An 8,379-nucleotide genomic window follows, 5' to 3' on the forward strand; every position below is an offset into this window, starting at 1 on the left:
GATTCCTCTGGAATATGGCTCTTGTAATCTACTCTTATCATACAGGCTAAGTCAGGGAATTTCTTTAGAGCCAGATGTGACAGAAAGAAAAGTGGGTGAAGGCAAGAGTAATAATACTAGCTTTGAATGGCTGGCTTTGGAGGAAAGGAGTTCTAGTTTCTATGACCTGTCTAGGGAAGAAGTATTTTGGTTTCTGTGCTTCACTTCAAGGGAGAATGTGAAGCAAGAGCCAGAAGAGCAGGAGAAGCTCAGAGAGACCTGGATTCCATGGCTGCTTCTGAAGCCTTCTAATGTTATTGAGCTCGAAGTGCTCAGCTTGCCCAAATGCCGTATTTGGGATACTATTTTATGAGCACAAACGATATTCAGGCCCTTCTCTGTAAGGAGTGAAAGATAACTGATTCAATTAGACCAAGAAAGCATCTTATATCCTGCCCTGGATTGGATCCCTTTTTCTTCCTTTTTCTCTTCGTTTTGATCTCCAGGAGTGCTTTCCACAGCATCTTGACCTCATAATTTTTTCTTAACTATTATTTCTGTGGTGAATCACTGTTCAATTTAAGGGGAATCTTTACCAACTGATTTTTATTCCAGCTTTACTGTGTACTTTTGGTATACTTTGTAAAATTCTGGGTGCCTGCTTTTTTTTTTTTTTTTGTTAACTCTGGGGAGTTTCTCCCTTTGTTTTCTAGGTGCTGTAGCTTTTTTCATACCCCAAGTGCTGGTCCTATATGAGTTCATTGAAGGGGATGGGGACTTATTCTTATTCGGTGAGAAGAAGAGCTCCTGGAGGTAGGAGTTCAGAATCGACCTCATTATTGTTCAGAGACATGTATTTGCAAAGCAAGCATGTTTAGAGGACACTATCAATGTTCCATTCCTGTCTCTCAACTTGCCTACCAATAGCTGTATCTGTGGGCCTGGGACTTTTCCCCTTTTGCTTCCAAGTGCAACTGTCATGAAGTATTTGGAAATTAACAACTCCTAAGCAACCCTCAGTCAGTGCCTCTTGGGTGAGACTGTGTGCACAGCCCTCGTCCCTCACTTTTTCTTGAGTGGGATATTTGTGAGGAGTGTGCTTTGTATTATTTCCTCTGGGATGAAGCTCTAGTCACCCACCAGTGTAGGTGACTGAATAGTGCATCTTTTATTGGTTACCTTCTCTACTCTTTTTTATTTTCCCTCTTCCCAGCACATCTCAAATAATTGTCTTATTCAAATCCTTGTCTTAGGCTCTGCCATTAAAAGGATCAAAATTTTTTTTAAAAACTACACATACTTTGAATAGTAGCAACTAAGTGGCATTTCATTTAACCATTTTAATTCATTCTACTTTAAGTAATCCTGGCTATAGACTTTGAGTTTTGTTTTGAACCCATATAATGACAGGAAAAATTTAAGTTCTTGCAAACTGACCCCAGAACAATTATACCTAAAGAAGGGTTATATTTCTCTAGGAGTTTCAGGGTCTGCTAACCCTTAAGTGGGTCTCTCAGACCATGAAATACAAAATCTTTGCTGGAATCAAATAGTGGGCTTAATTCTGAGGACAAAAAGTGATCCCAAAAGACTACATGTAATAATACTAAAATTATTACAGGATAATAGCACTGTCAAATATTCTGATGGATTAGTGCATTACAGATTTAAAATTATTTATGAATTATATTTTGAAAAGACTAAAATAAATGTTTCCAATATGCTGAGAACAACTGGCATAGTAGTCCAGAGGTGTATATTCAAACTCTTCTTGCTAATAGAAAGAACATTAAAAGATAGAACATTTCATTCTTTCATTCATTCATTCATTCATTCTCCAAGAGTAGTATTGGGCATTTATCATAAGAAACATACTACATTAAGAATTGAAAATATAGAGAGGAAATTCAAGATATCCTCCCTTCCAAGAACTGAATTCAAAATATAGTAAAAATAAATAAATAATTGCAGTTGAGAGTGGAAAGGTACAAGAAAGAAATAAAGACACAATAGAGAATTTTATCCAGATTGAATATTTAGGTAGGGTTTTCTAGAACAGTGATGTCCAAGTTCAGTCTTGAAGAGTGCATGCAAGGAAAGAGAAAGAAGAGAGGGCAAAGACATTCCAGGCTGAAGAAGCAGAAGGAAAAGCCAAGGGAGTAGCTTGGTGTACGGCCTACAAGGACCTCATCATGGATAAATCCTAAGGTAGAAGAGTGGTGCAGCATGATAGGTGAAGTTGGAGAATTGGCCAACTGTTCCTGAGATACCAAAAGTGCTTCTACTTACATGGCAATTAATGAGGAACCCATGAAAAATATTAACATGGGAGGATAATACAGAGTTTATAAAACTGTCTCAAACCACATTGTGATAGCTTTAACATTCTCAGTTTGTTACTGTGGATGAATATAAGGACAAAGAAGTCATGTGTCTCAGTATGGGGAAAACCCACTTTACAATATGGTTTAAGGCATGTCGCTTCAAACAAAGGCTGAATCCCATCTACAACCAAGCGCCATCTTGCTACTTCCTCTTAGCCACATCCATCTTGACTTTCCAAAACCACTTCTGATCTCTACACTTGCTATTCCTTCTTGTAGACAATTCATTCAGATTCATTAATTCATTCAGATCATCTCAGAATGATGTATCATGACCACCCAGTCTTAACCAGTGAGCCATGATTTATCATTTTCTAACACCTTGTCCTGCTTCATATTCTATATTGCAAGTACTATTACTTGAATTATACCTCCAGCTTAACTGACGTATTGTATATATTAAAAAAAAAAACATGGTGCTTGGTAGGCCTAGACACTGTGAAGTGATTACCATAATTAAGCTGATGAGCATGTTGATCACCTCACATAAGAAGCATTCTCTTTTAGGTGGTGAAAACATTTAAGATTCTCTTAAAACATTTCAAGTACACAATTCAGTATTATTAGCTATAGTCATCATGCTATACAACAGAGCTCCAGAGTTTATTCATCCTGTATAGTTGAAAATATGTTCCTTTTGACTACCACCTCTTTATTTTTTCATCTCCAGCCCTAACACCAACCATTCTACAATCTACTTCTATGAGCCAGATTTTTTTTAGCTTCCACAGATAAGTGGGATCTTGTATTTATATTTTTTGTGTTTAGCATAGCTCACTTATTACAAGGACCATATTATGTTATTGTATAATTGCCATAGGCTGTCTTCACTTTCATTTCTTTTCTTTTTATTAGTCTGACTAGGCAATTTTAAATTACCTGTCTTTGAGTTTGCTGATTCTTTCCTTTACTTGATTGACTCTGTGGTTGAAACTTTCTATGGAACTTTTCAATTCAGTCATTGTGATCTTCAACTCCAGAATGTCTATTTGGTTCCTTTGAATGGTTTCTATCTCTTTGGTGAATTTTGATTGTAGGCAAACATTACTGTTTTCCTGTTTTCATTTTGTTGTATAGCTGTTTTGTCTACAGCTGACTGAGCTTTTAAAAGGCTATTGTAGATAACCATTATGATATGGTTAGTTCCTGGCGCTTTATTTTGTTCTTTTGGTGGCACCATGTTTCCATCACTATGCTTGATACTTGTTGTCTGTCCTGTGTTGTTGTGGGCACATTTTAAGAAATAGACACTTCTTCTAATCTTTACAAAGCAGCATTGACAATGAAAGTTCTTCACCAGTCTGCTTTTGTAGAGGCTCTAGGTGGGCTGGCTGGTAGAGTTTTCAAGGGAGCTTGCTACTGTAATTTTCAGATGGGCTGGTGTGGTGGCAGGGTCCATGGGGTAGGCCTAGACCTTCAATCCACAGGGGTCAGTCTAGTTTGGGGGCACATTGGGGTTAGCATGGAGACCAAGTCTACAGGGGTGAACCCATGGGAATAGAGGGCTGGTGTCTGGAGATACAGGGGCTCTTTTGGTGCTGCAATGACTCTGGAGCCTGGGTTTAGAGGAGCTGGCCTAGAATTTAGGTGTTTGAAAACCAGCCTGCTGCCTGGGTCCATGAGTTTTTTCTGAGCCTGGGTCTACAAGGCTGACCCTGGCTTTGGTGTGGGTCTGAAGTTTGTAACCATGGGTGTTAGTCTTTGCTGGAGTGCGACTAATGCCTAATTTTGCAGGAGCCAGCCTAGTGGCTGGAAAGTAGGGGTTTGCTTGGAGTCAGGAGAAATGTGGGCTGGCCTGGTAATGAGCAACCTGGAATGTGGGTTCACAGGGGTCAGCCTTGTACTGATTATCATCGAGTCAGGCCTGATGGTGGTGTCCACAGAGAAGTTAAGTGCTCACTTCTGTTTCCTCCCTCACAACGGAGGATATGTATCTCTGAATTGTACTGTGTGAGTGGGGGAAAGGAAGGAGCAAAGTAGATAATGCGAAATAGAAATTTGTGCCCTCTTTAATGCCTCTCTTCTCATTTCTATGCTATATTCAGATGATGTAACCTCTCAACCCTTGAATTCCTTAGCTTTTTCATGCATGAATGGTTGTTCAAATTGATGTTTTTGTTATGGGACATGCACTGGAAAATCCTACTGTGCCATCTTTCTGATATTACTCTGCAGACTCCTTCTCCTGGACATTATTTATCTAGGTATTTTCCTATTTTATTTCTGATTCCCACATTAGGATGTAAACTCTATGTGGGCAGGTTAGGGCTTTGTTAATTGCTCTATTTTCTTCACCTGCAATAGTGCCTGATACAGTTCAATATCTACTTGTTGAATGAACAAATGAATAAAACTGAACTTCCTCTCAAGCCCTGAGGCATGTGACTGATTGAGTTAACCTAAAAATTCTGATAAAACTTCTGTTATACTTTTATAAGAGTTTTTCCTGGAATTTAGCTGGCTCTGTATTGTTATATTCAGAAAATGTCCCTAGAAATTTCCATAATAATACCATTTTCCACAAACACATGCCCTTTGCTTCATCTTGTGGGCTGACTACAATAAGCATAATTAAAGTAATAAATAAAAGTGCCACTAGCCACAGGGAATCCAGAATTCATTCTTAAGGGGATTCCATGGATTCTAACCCCTGTTTCACTAAATACACATTTCAGTGGGGGGAGAAAAGTGCTCAGATTAACGAACCAGCAGATTTGTGTACCCTGGCTGTTGTTCTCCTTGTGTCATGACCACAGATTTTCTGAGGTTCAAGTACTTTCTGTTCCAAGAACCTGAAGTTGATGTTCATACTGTTGCTTCCAGAGACAGAGCTCTTTCCAAATTTTTTCTTTTGTATGGTCCATGTATCACTGTTTCATTTTCTGAATGCTGGTATCTGTAAGGGATATAGGATATAATTCCTTTCCATACTTGTATGTGGACTTTAATAACAAAGTCACTTTAGCTATAAATCAACAAAATCAGAGAGACAAAGAGAGCTTAACCCATGACCATTTACATGCTTAGGCATATATGAAACTTTAAAAACATATATCATGTGTTAACAAAGGATACCAATTTTGATTATGTATAATTTCTAAAACATTATTATGAACATTATTACAAAGTTAGGTCAAGAAATATTGTCAAAATTTTGTCCTAAAATTTTAACAAAGTCTTAAAACATTCTAAAAACCTCCTATTTCCCTACAATGAGTTCTAAAACTTTTAAGTATTCCACTAGAATATCAGTGTGTCATTTAACGGTTTACCATACATAAAAAGTTATCAAAATATTTTGATAGGTCCATACTAATTGTGACTATATTAACATTAAGTAAATTATCTTACCAAATTCTTTATGTATAAATTATCACTTTTTCTATGTGAAATTCATTAAACAGTTGCAAACTATAGAGACATCATTAGAAATAATGCATTCAAATGTAAAGCTTTCCATCACTGAAGAAGTTTTCAATAATGCAATTGAAATGTATTGACTCTCCTGTCAATTTCAGCTGTAACATATTCCTTCTTAATGTTTTCCAGTTAGAGTCAGTTGGAGTCATCTTTGGACTTGGGGACCAATACTCTGAGCATCTTCTTCCTAACAAGGATATTCTCACTCCTGAGACTAGTACTCATGAAGCTTCTTTCTTGCTTCAACAGATGTCTGCATACTGTTTCTATGAGTATAAGGTAAAATACTACTCCCTTGGGAGCAACATTCACTGTTGTTATAACCTGAGTTGTTTTCTCCAGCGATGTACCCGAATTAGACCGCTGTTCTCATTAGGATTGGAAGGTACTAGTACAAGAAGACCTAGTCTTCTATATGGTGAAAACTGCTGATAGATCTCCTTTATTCTTTCCATATTCAGGTTGCTGATCTCAGCATATTTCACCATTGGTTTGGGATAATTAACTCCTATGAAACTCTTACCTTTTGGATGCCTTCTGTACATTCCAGGGATCACAGATGTATTTTGAGGGAAGCCATTTAGGAAAGACAAATAACACCTGATGTAGTCTCCACTGGGATCTTTTTTTTCTACTCAAACCTACAGGGCAATAGCAGTGATAAAACTATTGGGAAAAAACCTACAGTATAGCCACATTCAACTTACAGTAATTATGCTTCAATCTGCATCAAATGGTAATTATTCAAATACCTTTATTCCTTCTTCCCAAACACTCCCAAGGTCACTTTAGTTCAGAAAGTACAACTACATGTCTGGCTAAGTGGTGAATCCATCCTTTCTGGCAAAGCTGGGCCATGATGGTATCAACCCATGGAAATCTTATCTGACCTTTTGCCCAATTATCTAATGCCTCAGGATTCTTATCCCAAGGAACCTGAACACAGATGGAGTTTCCTCTCATTTCATCAAAATATGGATTATTTGCTGCTGCATAAAAAATTTCATGCCATAATAGTTTCCCATAAAGAAAAAGGGGAAGGGAGTTGTTCATTATCTTTTTTTGTAGAGATCTGTTAATTTGAAGTAAAAGTTGACATGACAAACAACTAAATCAGAGATGAGAACTGTGTCCAGTAGGGCTTGCAAGGAGAGAATTTGCACTCATTTGAGGTTTTTCAAACTGCCTTGCAAGCTTTTCTTTGCAAATGAGTTCAGTTTCCTAAGTGCTTCAGTTTCTCCGCCTGGTCTTACTGCAAAAGATAAGCCATTGATATCAAAACCTAGATCTTTCAGGCAAGGAATTCCATATTTCTCATCATGGTCATCAGACAAAGAAGCTGTGTACTTTTCGGAAATAAATGTCTCCACTTGTGTCTGTAATGGTTCCGTTTTGCTGAGAGTCTGAAACCCTTCATAGATTAGAGGCAATTGTCCACCACTGAGTTCTGTGATTTTGTCTGTCATATAACGTATGTGAAAATTGTACATTGACTTCTGCTCCAGCTTCAGGAGCCAGTTTCTGAATAGCTGCACCCTGTTCTTTTCCAAAAGGTTCAGAATCATACTCCATTGAAAATTTAGTAATATTCCATTATTTGAAAAGCCAGGGAAACACCTCTGCTGATTGTCCACCAGTCACAAATGGTTGAGAATTTAATTTTCGTAGATTGACGTCAATATCCTCAAGACACTGAGGCAAAAACTGCCACTTGTAGATGTGCACATGGGAGGAGTGTGTGAACCAGGGGCTGAGGATTAGATGTAGTGGATGGTGTGGGTGCCCTGGATCCACTCTAGGGCAGGGTTTTCCTGCAGCCCAGCCCCTTGGGGAAAAAGTGCATAGCATTCATCCCTATGCCTGGTTTCAGACTTTTCCCTGATGTGTATTTATTATGCAGGCACCACACCCTTTGTTCACTTCCAGACAAGTAGTGGCCACACTATTTTCCAAAGTGTAGGTCCTTGACCAGGTGCTGATCTCTGTGCCTCTGCCCGTTTCCTCATGTGATAGGGTGTGGCCTCTGATACACAATTATGTATTGTACTTTCACATTTTTGGACATCGTGCATGGAGAGACATTGATAACCTTTCCTGCAATGTGTTTTTGAGCAAGTTTGTATAATAAATAGCCTTGGAAGATAAAGATCATGTCTTTTTCAGAGCAACGGCGGGGCAGATTTGCTTGCAGGCTATATTAAAAGATGGTATTCTTAAGCTCATGGCTCCTCTTGTAAAATGCAACCTACTGTGTATGCAGGTGACTTGGGGTCCTTGCCATATCTCTCTGTGGGATTTGGGGTTAGGGAACTGGAAAAAAAAGAGCAATGATGCTTCAGCCTTTGCTTTTTCTATGTTGTTCATATTTCTAACCCTGGAGTCTTACATCTTTACCTGCACCTATGAAACTTTAAAAGTCTGACCTTTTAACTTGCAAAGAGTTTAAAATCTCAGCCCTTACAGTCTTGACAGTTAGAATTTAGTAATTTTCTGTCAACTAGGATGGATGTGTATGATAAAACATATAATGGCTGGTGACTAGCAGTTGAGCAAGTCTCTGAAAACTAGCTCTCATGAACAGTAGTTGAAGGAACCC

General features: G+C 38.3%; 1 pseudogene; it reads right to left on the reverse strand.

Moving 5' to 3' along the window:
• Positions 1-5,928: 5,928 nt before the first annotated feature.
• Positions 5,929-7,848, reverse strand: LOC102024565 (annotated as a pseudogene).
• Positions 7,849-8,379: the final 531 nt, after the last annotated feature.

This window comes from Chinchilla lanigera, unplaced genomic scaffold (genome assembly GCF_000276665.1).
Source record: "Chinchilla lanigera isolate Chin_1 unplaced genomic scaffold, ChiLan1.0 scaffold00079, whole genome shotgun sequence".
Lineage (NCBI taxonomy): Eukaryota > Metazoa > Chordata > Mammalia > Rodentia > Chinchillidae > Chinchilla > Chinchilla lanigera.